The 17163-nt window shown below is 44.5% G+C and overlaps 1 long non-coding RNA gene across 1 annotated transcript; it reads right to left on the minus strand.

Moving 5' to 3' along the window:
- Positions 1 to 728: 728 nt before the first annotated feature.
- On the minus strand, positions 729 to 15184 carry LOC142795600 (uncharacterized). Its single transcript, XR_012893188.1, has 3 exons — positions 14785 to 15184; positions 2911 to 2943; positions 729 to 875 (listed from the first exon to the last, which is right to left on the minus strand). It is a non-coding gene; the product is annotated as an uncharacterized LOC142795600 (long non-coding RNA).
- Between the last annotated feature and the right edge of the window lie 1979 nt (positions 15185 to 17163).

A 17163-nucleotide genomic window follows, 5' to 3' on the forward strand; every position in this document is an offset into this window, starting at 1 on the left:
TCTTTATTAGTTAATGAGTAATCTTTTCACTGAGCTGCTCTTTTTCCATACGGTCATTTCTTGGTTGTGTTAATATGCACCTGGGCATTGGCGGCGTCTCAGCAAATTAGGAACTAAGGTTGTTGAACACTCATATAATGAAATCGACAAACTGCTGCACAAAGTCGCCTCAAGAGAAAATGACCCTAGTTTAATAAAGCAGAGAATGCGCTTTTCCACTTTCCCTTAGCTATAGCATGAATAGGGGATTATAAACGTTTCTATGAAGCAGTCACCAACACTGTATGAGTACTAGGATGTTAAATATTTGTTCATGATTAGTATTTCTTGTTGATAATTGTACAAGCTCCATATGTGAAACTTGTCCCACTATAAGTTCACTAGTTTTTAATACGTTTCTCTTAATTTTGTAACAGTGGTCTCCGAGATGTTCTTGACCTTAAGCATGAACAAATAAATGTATAAATAATGCTTATTAACTTATTTATTAAATAAATAATTAATACTACGCTCCTGGTTCAAGAAAGCTAGGTAATATTCAGGTTTCAGCGGCTCCTTTTGGTAACTTACATCGAACCACATTTACAAAACAGGAGAGCGTATGGTTATTAGTAGGAAAACAAGGTTCGTAGACTTAGCAGAGTTCCACACGACAAGGTTACCTCAATCTGACCTTGTTGTGTGAGATATATTCAATGGCACATACTGTACGTACACCATACCTGGAATAATGTCAACAGTCGCCACGTACGGGTACGTGGGGTGTTGCCGCGGGATCGAAACCGATACGTCTACCATGACGAAGTCACAGCTTAACGGTATAACGACTGCCAGGAAGGCTGTAGCATGCGTCTGGCACAGGAGCCCATGAAGATCTGAAAAATGAACCCAACAAAGCAAAATAAAAGCACAGAACAAAATTTCTCACATAATTTGTCTAATGCCGGTGGTCGGCAATAGGACGCTATTTCATGGACAACATACGATGCATCAGTGCGTCAGCTCCAAAGACTTAAATGTGTTTTTACTAAGAAACAAATAACAATAAAAGAGGTTTTTTTTTCAGACAATATTCAAAAGTCTCACCGACCAAAATTATCAGGTCTTGGTATTCGCGTATTCGGAAGGCACATGCGGGAACTTCACGGTATCGTTGATAGCAAGACAAAGTGGGCAAGTATTCCATATAGCATTAGTGCGGATGAACGTAGTACGGTGAAATAAAAATTCCAGTCTGACTTGGATTTCCCTGTGAATTGGCTTATGCAACATTTATTAGGAGAAGCATCGGATTGAAGTCATGGCGTAGACACTTGCAGAAGAAGCAAAATAAAATCGAAGAATGTGTGATTTGCAAAACCAGCTGTATTTCAATGCGAAGTTATTGTGGTTGAGTAACCACAAAAATGACACGTTCTCTTAGGTTTTGTGATTGTATACTGTACAAGGTTTGTAGACTGCTGTCACAGGTCCCGTTAATTAGGGAGGCGATCCCCGGGCTAATTCCAAGGGCCGAAGTATCGGCCCCGCGAACCGCACCACGAAAGCGTGGACAATTTAGAAGTGGTCCTATTTGGCGCGCCAGTGGACCCCGGTTGTGGCCCAAAGAACAAGTCAGAGCCGAGCGTTGATAAACCAAACAAAATTATATTCTCAGTTATGGCAGATCAAAACGATACACAAGTATGCACACTCGACAATAGTTGAATACAATATGTCACCATTCAAACAATGTACTACACAGTACAATCAGCCACACTCGAAACAACGGACACAGACAACAATAAGCAATACAATGCAGTCGCATGCATCGAACAACCAAGTTACTTAAAGACTAAAGAGTTAGAAAACTCCAAAGTTCTTGGAACAAAAGTCTGAATGATACTCTTCCGAGAATCACTCACTCAAAGTCTAGCATTGTTGTCGTTCCGCTACCCCCGAAGTTTCTCTTCCAGGAAACCTCGCGTCTTCGATTGGCCGCTCTCCAAGCTTCAAACTTCTTCGCCGGAAACACGTCGGCTTCACACACGCAGCTGTTGCCACGCGTCTTCGCTCGATAGCGGTAGACACACACTCTTGCCTGTAGCTCGAGTCTTCACCCCTCAGGTGGAAAATCTCTTCTTCTCCTCCTTTGTCACGGAAGACAAATGGCTTCGTCCACAAGGCGGAACACCCTACGCACTCTGGCGCATACTTTTTTCTTCTCCTGCTTTGTCACTACGGAGAAAACCTTCGCCGACAGACGTGGCGGAATAACCCCACGCACGCTGGCGCTAACTTCCTTCTTCTCCTGATCTCCCATCTCTGCTGCTGGATTAAATACCTTGCGCGCAAGATTCCAGAAAGATCTCATCATTTCGTCGGCGCGACACGCAGCGAAGGCTGGGGAAAGGGCGAGACGGTACGAGGGCCGTCCGCGAAAGATGACGCAACCCTGCATCACCACGCCCCCTTCCATCGAGAACTTTCTAGGGCTTGCTCGGCCGCCGATGCGAGGAGGTTTCGTCGGCGAACCTACGCTTCCGAGGAAGAGAGACGCGCGCCCGGGGAGTCTTTGGATGTTTGTTTCCTTTTTTTTATCGTTGACCTCCAGGCGTCACTCCGGCGCTTCGTCGCAAGAATTTGGCGGGGCGCCCTTTTTGAGCGCTCGTTTTGTGACAACTGCTCGCCCAGAAATAGCCAGGGCGTTTTGCAATGCTGAAAGACAATGCCTGTAATATGTTTCTTGTCTGTGAAGATGCTACCGTGTCCATTCATCTCAACAGGCACATTAGATCTACAAGTGTTTGAATCATCAAACTTCGTGTTTGTTGTCTTTTGGATTTTTTTTTATCTTTGCCTGTTCAGTCCAGGATGTCCAACGTAAACAGACTGGTCACCCAAGATTCCGAATAAAATAAGATCACTTACCTCTTTTAACGTAGCTTGGATCGATTGGTCGGTCTGAGCAGTGAGCATGTAAAAAAAAATCAAACATAAATATCCTTAGTATTCAGGCTTACAGCAAACTGAAGTACAATATTAATTGAAGAAAACCTGAAGGGCTCATTTTTTTTCTTGGCACATTATCAATAGAAACTAACAGATACTAAAGAGAAAAAAAGGTTTGTGGCCACAATTTTGTAGCAATTGTGGTACAAATGTGAGAAGAAACCTTGCCGCTCACAGCTACCGAACCAGCAACCTTCAAAGTTTGCAACTTTTCTTACTGCAGGTGGTAAGACGACTGTTTATTACTGTTAAGGAAAAATGTGCTCTCCCACAAAGATGTTGCTGCGCGCTAGGTATTTGGAAGCATGCCGCTGGGTATGCTTCAGCGCAAACTAACCGCAGCACTGATGCGCTTCTGGAGAGGTCATGAGAACCGTATGGGTCTGTGCTGCTTTTCTTCGGTGCAAGTCCGCGCCGTATGTGAGAGCCCTCCGCCGAATGCAACCGTGCTTTGTCATGTTAGCAATAAGAGGATACTAAAGGGAAACAATGACTTTGTTTAAATAGAGAAATCGCACTCGAAAAATCTGACATGGCAAGTTTCACTATCATAAGTTCATTATTAGTGGAGAATATTGAGGTACATTTTTAAATTGCGCTACAAACTCTGTGCACGTGTCATCACGCATTTCAAGCAACATTTTTTTTTATTTTGGCAACTTAGGCCTGACAAAAGTTTCTGAAATTTCGTCTGCGTGGTCAATGGCACGCACAGATTACAATTTACTGTAAAAATTTAAGGAAATACTACCCCTTCCTTTTTTTCGGCAGATCCGAAATAAACGTCAGTGACCTAGTAAGCGCCCCCCACTCCACTCTCCCACAACCACTTCTTTTTTTTTCAGGACTAGCATCCCTTGCTTAAAATGAACCACAAGAGTTAGTACACTGAATGCCAATTTCGGAATAATTCAAAAACACTGAGACCTAGCAACGTTGACTTCATGTTTTTGGAAAATACCCAACCGCAAGGCCGAACTTGCCCTATTTTAGCCCACACTACTTTGTTCATATACTCTACTCCAAGAAACAGCACCGTGCAAAAATGACACACAACAGATAACGTTGTACGCTCTACAACAATGAGGTGCAAGGGGGGCTTCTGGGGTTGGCCCATATATGACCGTGTAAGAATGACGATGACGCCACGATCTGACGTAATGACTTCACGATTTCATCAACACTTCTTTTGATATGTGATGCCAAAACGTCATCCGAGGTTGCGTCGTTATATCATGATAATTTTTCGCAAGACTCGCGTTGACTCCGACCATCAATTTTCCAGTATGATGCAGCACGTAAAGCTTCCAACTTTATAACTCAAGCGAACCATCATCGCAAATTTTAAAAGCTCCTTCACGCAACGAATAGATGGGAGACAATCGAGAGAGGGAAAAAACAGCGCGATAAAAAAGCAATCTTAACATAAGGATTGCTAACGTATTATCCTTCATCTTTATTGCTACTGACAATAGGATTGAGAAAGTTCCAATTCGGATCTTCCCAGAATGCAACAGTTGGATATTTCAGCGCTTATAAGCTGATCAATGAGGAGCAAAATGATGAAATTACCCAACGTCATTTCCATACGACCTCATGGTTTGCAACCCTGATGCCCTAGTCATGCTGCAACAGGGAAGGTGCTTTCGCAAATTCTTGAACAGTGTAACCTTTTTTGGCATGTTCGAATAACTCTTGCGTACTTCCATGTGGCGCACGAGTATGAAAGTAGCAATGTATAATAATCTCTGTCCAAAACATCGCTCATATATTTCCATCATATATATAGGTTCATAGAATTCATAGAATAAACATCGATCTTATATATAAGTTCATGGAATTTCTCTAGTATAATTTGCGCAACTCCCTAGTAGGGCTGTTTAAAGGGACACTAAAGTCAAATAACAACTTATGTCAACGTGAAAGCTCAATGTGTGACAACATCCAAAATGACATCATCAACAGTGCCCTACTTACCGAGAAATAAAAGGGACCCTGACCTACTTTTTTGAGTAACCATGGAATTATTTGACTGGAAAAGCGTGGGTCCTCACGAATTTAACGCCGCCAAAATTTTAAGAATCGGTCCAGCACGAGTGTAGTTACAAAGAGTTGTCACACGCTGCAACCGCAATCTCTGTTCTCTCGTCCCAGCGAAAGTGCTGGAAGCTAAGCAGGGAGAGATCGGAGGAGCAAACAAAAAACGTTACGCATGCCTGGTAAGCTTAAGCACGTTTTCTTTTTTTTCTTCGATTACGTGGTTCTTTCAGTGCGATCGCGTGCGCATGCATGAACAAGTGACGGCCTCATTCGGCGATCTCTGTAACGACTGAGCGCGCCATGTTCAAATTGGCCAATGGCTGATAGATGGGCTTACTAAGAGTGATTTCTGGGCTTAATGCGTGATTTGTCGAGAGAACAACAGCAATGTTTAGTTGACTTTGATAATTTATTGTAAATTCCAGGCCGGGTGCTGTGCTATAATATTTGGCTCACGTGTTGTCAAAAGCCTTAACTACCGATCGGCAGCGTTTTCAGACCATGTTAAAAAACTGTTGCAGGGACCCTTTAAAGTGAATGTACAATACCGCATGCACCACAATAGGACGTTCTGAAAATGATTCTGATGACATCAGACGAACCGTCTACAATTATTCACTAATAATCAATTTAGCTGCACTAAATGATGAACCTTCTATGCATGAAGAGACGCAATAAAATGCAGCTTGTTCGTTTCTGTTTCTTTCATGGAAAAGAGAACCACCGAACCTTACTATAGGGAATGGCGCGAGTGGTTTGAAAATTCAATTTTCGCACAGTTACATTGGACCGGTGGTGCTATCTAGCGGGGCGCAGATAAACAAGGAACGTCTGCAATCTTGGAGCCAATGGCAGGAAATTAATCAAAGGCCGTTGTTGCTGCTGTGGCTCCCGCTGGTTTTGGTCTGCTAATACTAGCGCAGTAAAGTCGGGCAACGTTGTGCACGGCAACAGTGACATGAGTCAGTCCGGTTACAGTGTACTAGAAGGGGGCAAAGGAATAAACTAGACGGCAGAAAATCACCAAGGAAGGCATCTATTATAATACTCGGGGTAGTTCTCTACTGTTTGAGGCGAGGACGAGAGTATTTCAAACCAAGACACATCGGGCCAAATACGAAAGGGTAGACACGGTATGCAGTGCGTGTGGAGAGGAGGACGAAACTGCAGAACACTTGATAAAGTTCTGTAAAGGGCTTCACCCTATAGTTCAGGATGATGGCGCAGAGTTTTTCAAAGCACTGGGGTTTAGGGACAGGGAGAGCAAAATAGACTTTCAGCGAGTAAAATTAACTAGAAGGAGGTTATCTGATGGGCGGCTAGAGTGAAGACACCAGTGAAAATTAAACGCTTCACTGCAAAGTTCCAGTTTTCAACCTCTCTATTTAAAGGAAACAATATACCTGGTTTTTGGTTAACTAAGTATTATGGCTTGGTGGCATTAGCTACCGCCCTATCTAAAGGGTACAGCCATATCAATCCATCCATCCGGCCACGCCGTATCTCAGCTGATTCTTATGCGGGTGACAGTAGCGGCGGCGCTGGAGTCGCATGGTACTGAAGATCTCAGAATCGTCTGCATTAGGAGCACGCGCGAGTAGCCTGTGGAAGCGTGTATTTGCCCGTTTTTAGCGCGTTATATAAGTTTCGAGCCTTTATCAGTCTCTGCACACCTGCTAAGCGCAATGGTGCACGAGCAAATATGTAGACACACTGAAATTGCGTCGAGACATTCACTGTTTGAAAAACCGGCCAACAAAAAAAAAAGAAAACATGTAGTACAATCAGAATTTCCTCGGATCCGCCTAGCTTTTCACTCATGCAGCGCTTTGAGCTGCGCTACATCATTAGTGGCTACTGGCGAACTAAAAAGAGAGAAGTATCAAAACCGCGAATAAATCATGGGCTTGTTTTGTGGGCAGTTTATATGAGCACTGTTCCTCATACAAGTCCACATGAGCTCGATCGTTTCATGATAAACCGATTATAGGTAATGTTGTCACACATTTTATATTGGTGACGACTTTGTTTTATCATGCCAGTTTTGTCAAAAATAATAATTAATGCTTTCTGAAAGGCTTTCTTGTTTTAACCTCCTGCTTTCACGCTCACTTTGCTTCTTTTATGCCAGCTCCAGGAGGCCGAGTAAGGGAGCCGAGCTTAAAGAACGCCTGTATCTCCAAGTCAGGAACTCTACGCGAAAGGCGTTACCTTAACCAAATTAAAGAGTGCCAGTTCTATATGTAGCCCGTCTTTTACTCTGCGGAAATTCACTGTATCCAGTTCTCATTTTGTATAAACAGCCTAAATTGCGCTGCGACCATAACATTCTGTTGGCGTAATGCCGTTGCAAGCGAGCAAATTTATGACAATGTTTAATAGGTGTAGTTATTTTATTAAGTGTCAAAGGTGTAGGCAAGCATTGGTGCATTTTGTTTTGAGACATATAGCGTGTATATGTACACAGAAAACAACACACACACACACAAACACACACACACACACACACACACACAATGGAAGCCTTAATTACAACAGCCGCTATTTTTACGCCGTCCATTTTTTATCCAACTACGTTAGACTTGAACTAGTTTTGAAACCTCATACTGTCGAAAAGATGAAATTTACAGTGCGCATTGATACAAAGGCACGCTATATTCAGCTTCGCCAACTGTAAACCTTTGGCGCAGGGGGAGGGTTGCAGCAGGACGACCAACGTTGGCAATTGGTGGTCGATGTGAATACGTGTTTGATTATACCCTGAAAAGTTACGAAAATATTTAGTGGTGTAGGGGGTTCGTGTTCCTTTCCTTTTCCATCTTTACTTACGAACCCCTTGTTCTGCGTGCGTCTGACACGGTGTTTTTTTTTTAGGGGCGAAGTTTCTTATAGCGGCACTCGTTCGTCCCTCGTAACCGTTGTAGTGTGTAACAAGTAAAACATCTTGACCTCCAAGGTGGTGCCGGTGAGAGATTTCTTCTGTGCGTTGTTGAACAATAAAAATAGTGCTCAATGTACATGTCAATGGCTGCTAATGGGGAATGAGAGACAGGAGCATTCGGCTTTTAGTTAATGCGCACGCTGCAATCCCCATTAGCAGCCACTGGTATGTACATTGAGCACTATCTGACAAGAAAGGGATGCTACGTTATACTTGCTGGGTGTAACCTCCTTATTTTTAGACAGGTTTAGCGAGCATTGAACCGCAGTGCCATGAATACAATGAACGAGTATATAGCATGAATGAACTCGAGGTGGTCAAAGGTGCGAAGTAGACACGAAGCGCAAGCCGTAAGAAAGTAAAAGCCGAATTCTCCTGTCTCTCATTTCCCAATAGCAGCCATTGGCATGTACATTGAGCACTATCTGACAGGAAAAGGTTGCTACGTTATACTCGCTGGGTGTAACCTCCTTGCTTTTAGAAAGGTTTAGCGAGCGTTGGGCCACAGTGCCATGAATACAGTGAACTAGTATATACCATGAACTCGAGATGGTTAAAGGTGGGAAGTAGACTTGAAGCGCAAGCCGTAAGAAAGTGTACGTGTGCCACCTCTCGTTTAGTCCTTGGAATGTCCGCTGGATGGCGGTGCTTCTATATGGGCAATATATGATGAAAAGATGCGAGATGGTTGTACTTGGAGTTTTGAATAGATGGACGAACGGAGACACAGACAGGTGCATGGATGGGCGCATGAACGGACGCAGGGGGCGGATGCATAGACAAATGCAGGGAGAGACGCACGAACAGACGCACGCACGGACGGGCGGATGAACGCATGGATGGTCACACAGATGGACGCATGGACGGACGGAAGCAAGAATGAATGGACCGATGAATGCTTCACCCCACTCTCTATCATTCACTCCGTGGATATGCGCGCCAATTTTTTTTTTCTATCTCACAGCTTTATGAGCCCAGCTTACTTCTAATAAATTGACTCAGTGATTTTTGTAAACGCCTGCTCAACGAGAAAAAAAAGAGTTGAGAAAAGAAATAAGAATAAGAAACGCCCTTTATGAATAATTTTTGATCTTTCAAAAGGAGTTTATTGAAGCTCAATTTCCGTAGATTGGCGTGTCAAACTTGAAGGGTTTTGACATTGTGCTAGACAAGAATGTTGGGCAGGTACGAAGAAATCTGCATCAAAAAAGCTGGAAGATCCCACGTACAGTGGGAATCGATTGTATGCGAAGCACGAAGGAGAAATATTGATATGTCACTTTAAAATCAGCACAACGTTACGAGGTTGAGGTGAATGATGCCGTACATGACTTCCGTGTCATGATTATCATCTTGATGTGTCGTTGACCTTCGTCGTCTGTTCACGTCACGTGATACAAAATTTAATATATGTGGAGCTAGCGACACAGCCGCGAGCACGCTATGAGAGTGGTATGTTGTCATGTTTTCTCGAGACACGCGGGTCAGGATTACCATTCTTGCAACATTCATATATTTTGTCATTCATTGACGTCACGTAACACCAAATTTGCTATGTGTGCAGCAAGCAAAACAGCCGCGAGCAGATCATAAATGGGCTAATATTCTCAATGTAGCGTTGACGCGCGCGCACGCTAGGCACAGCGACGCTACGTTAGCAAAACGCGAGCACTCTATCGTCTAACGCCAGGCGCGACCAGCGTCCGTCGGTGCGGCCCGACGGCAACCGCTGCGAAATGCGACATGTTGCATTTCGCGCCGACGTGCTACCCGGACAACACAGCGTCTTTCTCTCTTCGTGACGAAGGGACGCCGGACACGCTGAAACGTGCATGCGTCAAAGCAACGCAGAGCGGCACGTGCCTGCCAGGATATGGCAGAAATAACACCTGGCGTGGAAATGCTGCCATGACGCGGCGAAATGAACACCGCCGAGCACGTGCACTGCGTCACGTCGAATTGTATTGGCGCCTTGACTGTGGCATGTAGTCATGTTTTCACATGACACGCATCTCATGATTATCATCTTTGCACCACTCACATACCTTCGTCTTCTATTGGCATCACTTGATACCAAATTTGGCATATGTGAAGCTAGGAAAATATCCACGCACGTCATGATTATCATGTTAGCACGAGTATCATACCGTCGTCATCTATTCACCTACTGTAATACCAAATTTGGTATATGTGACTCTAGCGAAACGGCCGCGAGCGCACCATGAGCGTGGCATGTAGTCAAGTTGTTACATGACACGCATGTCATAATTTTCATGTTAGGGTCCGTCGCTTGTCTTCGCCGTGAAATCATGCCATACCATACCAGTTCTGCAACATGCCATGTGAACGAAACCACCGCAAGAGCTTCAGGACAATGAAATGTAAGTCATGACTTTCATGACATACATGTCATGATTGTAGGGGCGAAGCTCCTTAAAGCGGCACCCGTTTGTCCCTCGTAGTTGTAGTCGTAATCGTAGTGTGCAACCAGTCTTACGTTTTGACCTGTAAGGTGGTGCCGGTGGGAGATTTCTCGTGTGCGTTGTTGAACAATAAAAAATTCGCAGCGTGCGTGTTAACTAAAAGCCGAATTTTCCTGTCTCTCATTCTCCATTAGCAGCCATTGGCATGTACATTGAGCACTATCTGACAAGGAAGGGTTGCTACGTTTTACTGACTGGGCGTAACCTCCTTGGTTTTAGAAAGGTTTAGCGAGCGTTGGGCCGCAGTGCCATGAATACAGAGAACTGGTCTGTACCATGAACTCGATGTGGTTAAAGGTGGGAAGTAGGCACGAAGCACTAGCCGTAAGAAAATGTGCGTGTGCAACCTCTCGTTTAGTCCTTGAAATGTCTGCTGGATGGCGGTGCTTCTATATGGGCAATATATGATGAAAAGATGCGAGATGGTGGTACTTGGAGTGTTTAATAGATGGACTAACGGACACACAGACAGATGCATGGACGGACGCACGGATGGCTGCACAGATGGATGGACACATGGACAGACGCAGAAGCGGATGCATGGACGAAAGCAGGGACGGACGCCTGGATTGACGTCCGTACGCACGAACAGACGCACGCACGAATGGGCGGATGGACGCATGGACGGTCACACAGACGGACGCATGGACGGACAGAAGCAAGAAGGGATGGACTAACGCATTTTTCGCCCCACTTCCCATCATTCACTTCTTGGATATGCTGACACTTTTTTATGTAATGACTAGTCAAATTTGGCAGATCCCACGTACAGTGGGAATGCATTATATACGAAGCACGATTGAGAAAGGTTGATATGTCCCTTTAAAACCCGCACAATGTTACGAGGTGGAGGTAAATGATGTCGTACATGATTTACGTCTCATTATTATCATGTTTGGATGTCTCGTTCAACTTCGTCATCTATTAAAGTCACGTGATACCAAATTTAGTCTATGTAGAGCTAGCGAAACGACCGCGAGCGCATCATGAAAGGCCCAATATTAATTAATGTAGCGTTGACCCGCACGTACGCTGGTCACAGTGACGCTACGTTAGCAAAATGCGAGCACTCTATAAATGACGCTAGGCGCGACCGACGCGACCAGCGTCCATCGGCGTGGCTCAATGGGAACCGGCGCGAAATGCGACATGCGGCATTTCGCGCGATGCGTCACCCATACAACACTGCTTCGCCCTCTTTTCATGACGGAGGAACACCGGATGCGTTGAAACGCGCATACGTCAAAGCAACGCAGCATGGCGCGCGCCGGCGAGTATATGGCAGGACTGGCGCCCAGCGTGGCCATGCCGGCGTGCCGCCACGAAATGGAACGCCAGAGAGCACGTGTACCGGGTCACGTCGTAATGTACTGGCGCGTTGACTGTGGCATGTAGTCGTGTTCTCACATGACACACATCTCATAATTATCACGTTTGCACCACTCGCATACCCTCGTCTTTCATTGGCGTCACTTAATACCAAATATTGCATATGTGAAGCTGTAGCGAAACTACCGTGAGCGCATCATGACTGTGGCATGTAGTCATGTTTACATGACACGCACGTCATGGTTATCATGTTTGGATGTGTCATTTACCTATGTCGTCCGTTCGAGTCGCGTAATACCGAATTTGGTACAAGTGAAGCTAGCGAAACGGCGACGAGCGCATCATGAGCGTAGCATGTAGTCATGCTGTTACATGACGCGTATCTCATGTTTGTAATGTTTGCCCCATTATCATACCTTCATCATTCATTCACGTCCCATAATACCAAATTTGGTAAATGTGACGGCAGTAAAATGGCCACCAGCGCGTCATGAGCATGGCATGTAGTCATGTGGTTACATGACACGTATCTCATGATTATTACGTTTGCACCAGTCGCATACCTTCGTCATCCATTCATAGACCGTACTACCAAACTTGGTACATGTGATGTTAGCGAAATGGCTGCGAGCGCATCATGAGCGTGGCATTAACACATGATGTTACATGACACGCATGTCATGATTTTCATGTTAGAATCTGTTGCTTGTGTTCGCCATACAATCATGTCGTACCATGCGAGATCTGAAACACGTCATGAGAACGAAACCACCGTAAGAGCAGCAGGATTATGAAATGTAAATCATGACATTCATGACAAACATATCATGATTTTTGTGTTATGGCTAGTCAAAAACGTTTTTCATACAGGAAAATAACGCCATACCAAGTTTGGTACTGATAGCATTATCGAAATGGCCATTAGAGCTAAAAGTCGTAGGCGGATAGATAGATAGATAGATAGATAGATAGATAGATAGATAGATAGATAGATAGATAGATAGATAGATAGATAGATAGATAGATAGATAGATAGATAGATAGATAGATAGATAGATAGATAGATAGATAGATAGATAGATAGATACGCTAAAAGTAGCTGAAGTTCGCTAAGAAATGCTTCACATTAAAAAAAATATTGGCAGCATATCCACAGAGTGAACGATGGAAAGTGGGGCGAAGCATTCGTCCGTCCATTCGTTCTTGCTTCCGTCGGTCCATGCGTTCTTCTGGGTGACCGTCCATGCGTCCATCCGCCTATCCGTGCGTCCGTCCCTGCGTTCGTCCATGCATCTGCCCCTGCGTCCATTCATGCGTCTATCCATGCATCTGTCTGTGTGTCCGTTCGTCCATCTATCCAACACTCCAAGTACCACCATCTCTCATATTTTCATCATATATTCCCCATATAGAAGCACCGCCATCCAGCGGTCATTCCAATGTTTAAACGAGAGGGCGCACACGCACACTTTCTTACGGCTTGCGCTTCGGGTCTTCTTCCCACCTTTAACCATCTCGAGTTCATGGTATATACTAGTTCACTGTATTCATGGCACTGCCGCCCAACACTCGCTAAACCTTTCTAAAAGCAAAGAGGCTGCGCTCAGCGAGTATGAAGTAGCAACCTTTTCCTGGCAGATAGTGCTCAATGTACATGCGAATGGCTGCTAATGGTAAATGAGAGACAGGAGAATTGGGCTTTTACTTTTTTACGGCTTGCGCTTCGCATCTACTTCCCACCTTTAACCACCACGAGTTCATTCATGGTATATACAAGTTCATTGTATTCATGGCACTGCGGCTCAGCGCTCGCTAAACCTTTCTCAAACTAAAGAGGTTACACCCAGCGAGTGTAACGTAGCAACCCTTTCTTCTCAGATAGTGCTCAATGTACATGCCAATGGCTGCTAATGGGGATCGCAGCGTGCACGTTAACTAAAAGCAGAATTCTCCTGTTTCTCATTCCCCACTAGCAGCCATTGGCATGTACATTGAGCACTGTCTTTTATTGTTCAACAACGCACAAAAGAAATCCCTCACCGACACCACATTGGAGATCAAAATGTTATACTTGTTACATACTACAACGGCTACGAGGGACGAACGAATGCGGCTGTAAGAAGTTTCGCCCCTAAAAGCGCACCGGAGAATCCAAAGCGCGTAGCAGTTCCTGCACGTGGCGTGCGGCTCTTTCAGTACTATTCGACTGCAGCGCCGCAGCTACGGGCAACGCGGAAGGCATCAAGCGGTGAGGCGCGGTCAAGCCACTCAACACTTCTAGTACCATCTAGTCGGGTCAGTCCGCTTCTTTAGGCGGGTAATTTGAAGTGCGAACGACGAACACTTGATTTTATTTCAAAATTGGTGTTTCCTTGACAAAAAGTTACAATACGAGGTTTCTGGGTCGCTATTTCAACAATCAACGTCAACTTAATAGTTGGCTTTAGTCCCTTTAAAGCTTAAAAGTGGCTGTTAGACTTAATACCTTGGTATATTGCTTGTACCTGTACGCGTTTGTGCTCTGTGTTATGGCTTCATATCTAGATGTATAGATGCGTCTCTGAAGATATCGTGGTGGTGTGTATTGACCAAGGCACTCGCATGAAGTATCAAGTGACTAATAACTAGTGTAACAAGGCAAAGCTGTTTTCTCGGCAACTTGTGTCACGTTGCTGAACGCTTTAGAACGTTAAAATGACCAACCTTACCATTTTTTTTTACGTTCATGGTCATGCTGTTGTACTAAATGCCACTTGGCATGAAGATTTCTATGACACAAATAAACCAAAAAGGTGTAGCCCTACTTTTTGGTAATTGCTGTTCGCTGCGCTGTTAACTGACACAGCAAGAAGTGACTAATGCGGTACTAGTAAGTGTTGTAGTGATTAAGTTATTCACTTGGTAGTAGCACACGCAGTTACTGTATTGATAGTTAACGTTTCGAGAAACTCTTTTAAATCATAGTAAGTAAATCAAACCAATTTTCGAAACTGCACTTACACGTTGTTGTTGTCGTCGTAGTAGTAGTAGTGGTCGTAGTAGTCGTAGTAGTAGTCGTAGTTGTGGTTGTTGTAGTCGTAGTAGTCGTGGTACTAGTTGTCGTCGTCGTTGTAGTGGTCGTAGTCGTAGTAGTCGTAGTTGTCGTGGTTCTCGTTGTCGTAGTGGTAGTTGTCGTCGTCGTCGTAGTGGTAGTGGTAGTGGTTGTTGTAGTTGTCGTCGTACTTGTCGCAGTAGTAGTAATTGTACTAGTAGGGGTTGTTGTAGTTGTTGCACTTTTAATAGTGCTAGCCGTTGTTGTGGATGTTGACGCTGGTGAGCGTGTCGTGACAGGCACATATACTGGCGTAGTCTTCGTAGTCTTCCTGGTAGATCGCGCTGCAGTCTCGAAAGTGCACAATGACGATGCAAGTGTCGAACTATCACCTGAAATAATGCGTGAATGCAAATAGCTACAGGCAAAAACCTTATACTAATAAAAAAATTGAGTGCAATTTTTTGGGGTCCCCGTCCGTGCCTGGTTGCTTCGGAATGTGTGCATATAATGCGTGACATACACATGTGTATTATTCAATTGATGGACAACGTTGATGTCATTCAATGCTTGTGTCCCACGCTTGTGGTTTGCAAGAAGCCTGGTCCCCCATTGTATAACCCGGCGCATAAATAATTGCGTAGCAGGCCTTAGCCCAAACTAATACGGCACAGCATTCTGCACAAAATTTCTCGACATGTCTTACTTCATTTTTTCATGCATCCTACTTTCTGAAGTTGCTACTGTAGGGATACAACACTTACGTTTAATTAACTATTTTCTTATTTGTATTCAATGTGTCTCCATGCACGTTCACTAACTTTACAGTTACGTGCACCCGATCCCATTATCCTCATGAATCTATACTCTAAAAGACCTCCACTCGCAATACTTGTATAATGAAACCATTATTCACTTCTACTTACTGGAAACAGCTACAAAATGTAAAAAACAGTGCACGCATGTAATCGTGTTTAATTGGCTATCAATTTATAACCCCAGGCCGTTATTTTGATAGAAATGCGCTCACCGTAAGTCATTAACCAGCGTCGTTCGCTTTTCCATGTCTTTTTTCGCTTTTACATGGCCCGCGAAGTTTCAAAAGGATGTGAATTATCACCATCATAACGCTACACAAGACCATTTGTACAATATCTGGCTTACATTACTCTCCTCAAGTTTCCAATGCGATAGTTGAGATCTGTAGGTGCCTAATGATGGTATTTTGTAAAAATGTATTTTTCCTTTTGTTTTTTATAACTTTAGTAGCTAGAACCTTCCCACCTCATCACAATGCCCTCTAATCAGGGGGGAACGCACTGTGCAACTCCAGATGGCGTCCTGAAAAGGCTCTACCTGGCTCCTAGGATAGAAAACACTAAGCCTCGGAAACGCATTACCTGTGCCACTTCGACCGCATGAAATCCACAGTTTCACTTAAATGGACATCAGGCTCACCCAAAGACTTGTACACATGCCCAAATCATAGAAAGTGCTGAACGCTCGCCACCGCAATATTTACCGTAGCGTCCACCATTACACTTGAGCTCTGAGACCAAGCAACACTTAGGCTTTGAGAAATACTGTGCATGCAAGAGAAAACGTGGGGGGGGGGGGGGGCACTGAAAGTGTACGTATAGTGCACCTGCCTGTCAGATTTGCCGTATACTAAAAAGACCGCAAGCGAGTAACGGGGTCGTTGCTGCACGAGACCGCAGGTGTTGTGTAGCATGTGGCGTTATCATGATTGCATGCGTCACCAGGAACGTGGTGTGCGCATTTCCTGAATCTTTGAAAGTGCTGAATGTTGGCTATCTTGAATTTTGTAGGTTGAGTCCCACTATACGAATGCCCATGCTTTTCGCAACATTGTAGAATTTGTCAACAATGATGCCGTTGGTAAGGGAACGGCTCATTCAACAAATGAGTGGCGCGGCTAGTAGCCACGACAGCACGTTTTCCATCCTCTCGTCGATCCTGATTGCAGCATGTGGCCACAAAAGTTGCACTACATGCATGACATGAGAAAGATTTTGATTTTAGTTCAATTTAAAAACTATTTTGCATCAAGTGCGCTCGAAGTGACCCACCATTGCGAAGAGAACGTCACACAGGAGATTGACCCAATAACTACGGTAAATGACTCACTCAGAAATCACAAAGTGCTTCTTGATAAACGCTGTCAGTATCGGTGGTTTCACAGCCTGCAGTGTCCAGCGACAGTGCGTCGTCGTCGAGGTGGTCTCTTTCGACATCAGTGTCAAACGCTATCTAAATATTTATTTCTTGAGTGCCACCTCGTTTTTTCTTAGTTCTGGGTTCAAGCAACACTTTCTTGCAGTGTGCTG

The sequence above is a fragment of the Rhipicephalus microplus genome, chromosome 1 (genome assembly GCF_043290135.1).
Source record: "Rhipicephalus microplus isolate Deutch F79 chromosome 1, USDA_Rmic, whole genome shotgun sequence".
Taxonomy (NCBI): domain Eukaryota; kingdom Metazoa; phylum Arthropoda; class Arachnida; order Ixodida; family Ixodidae; genus Rhipicephalus; species Rhipicephalus microplus.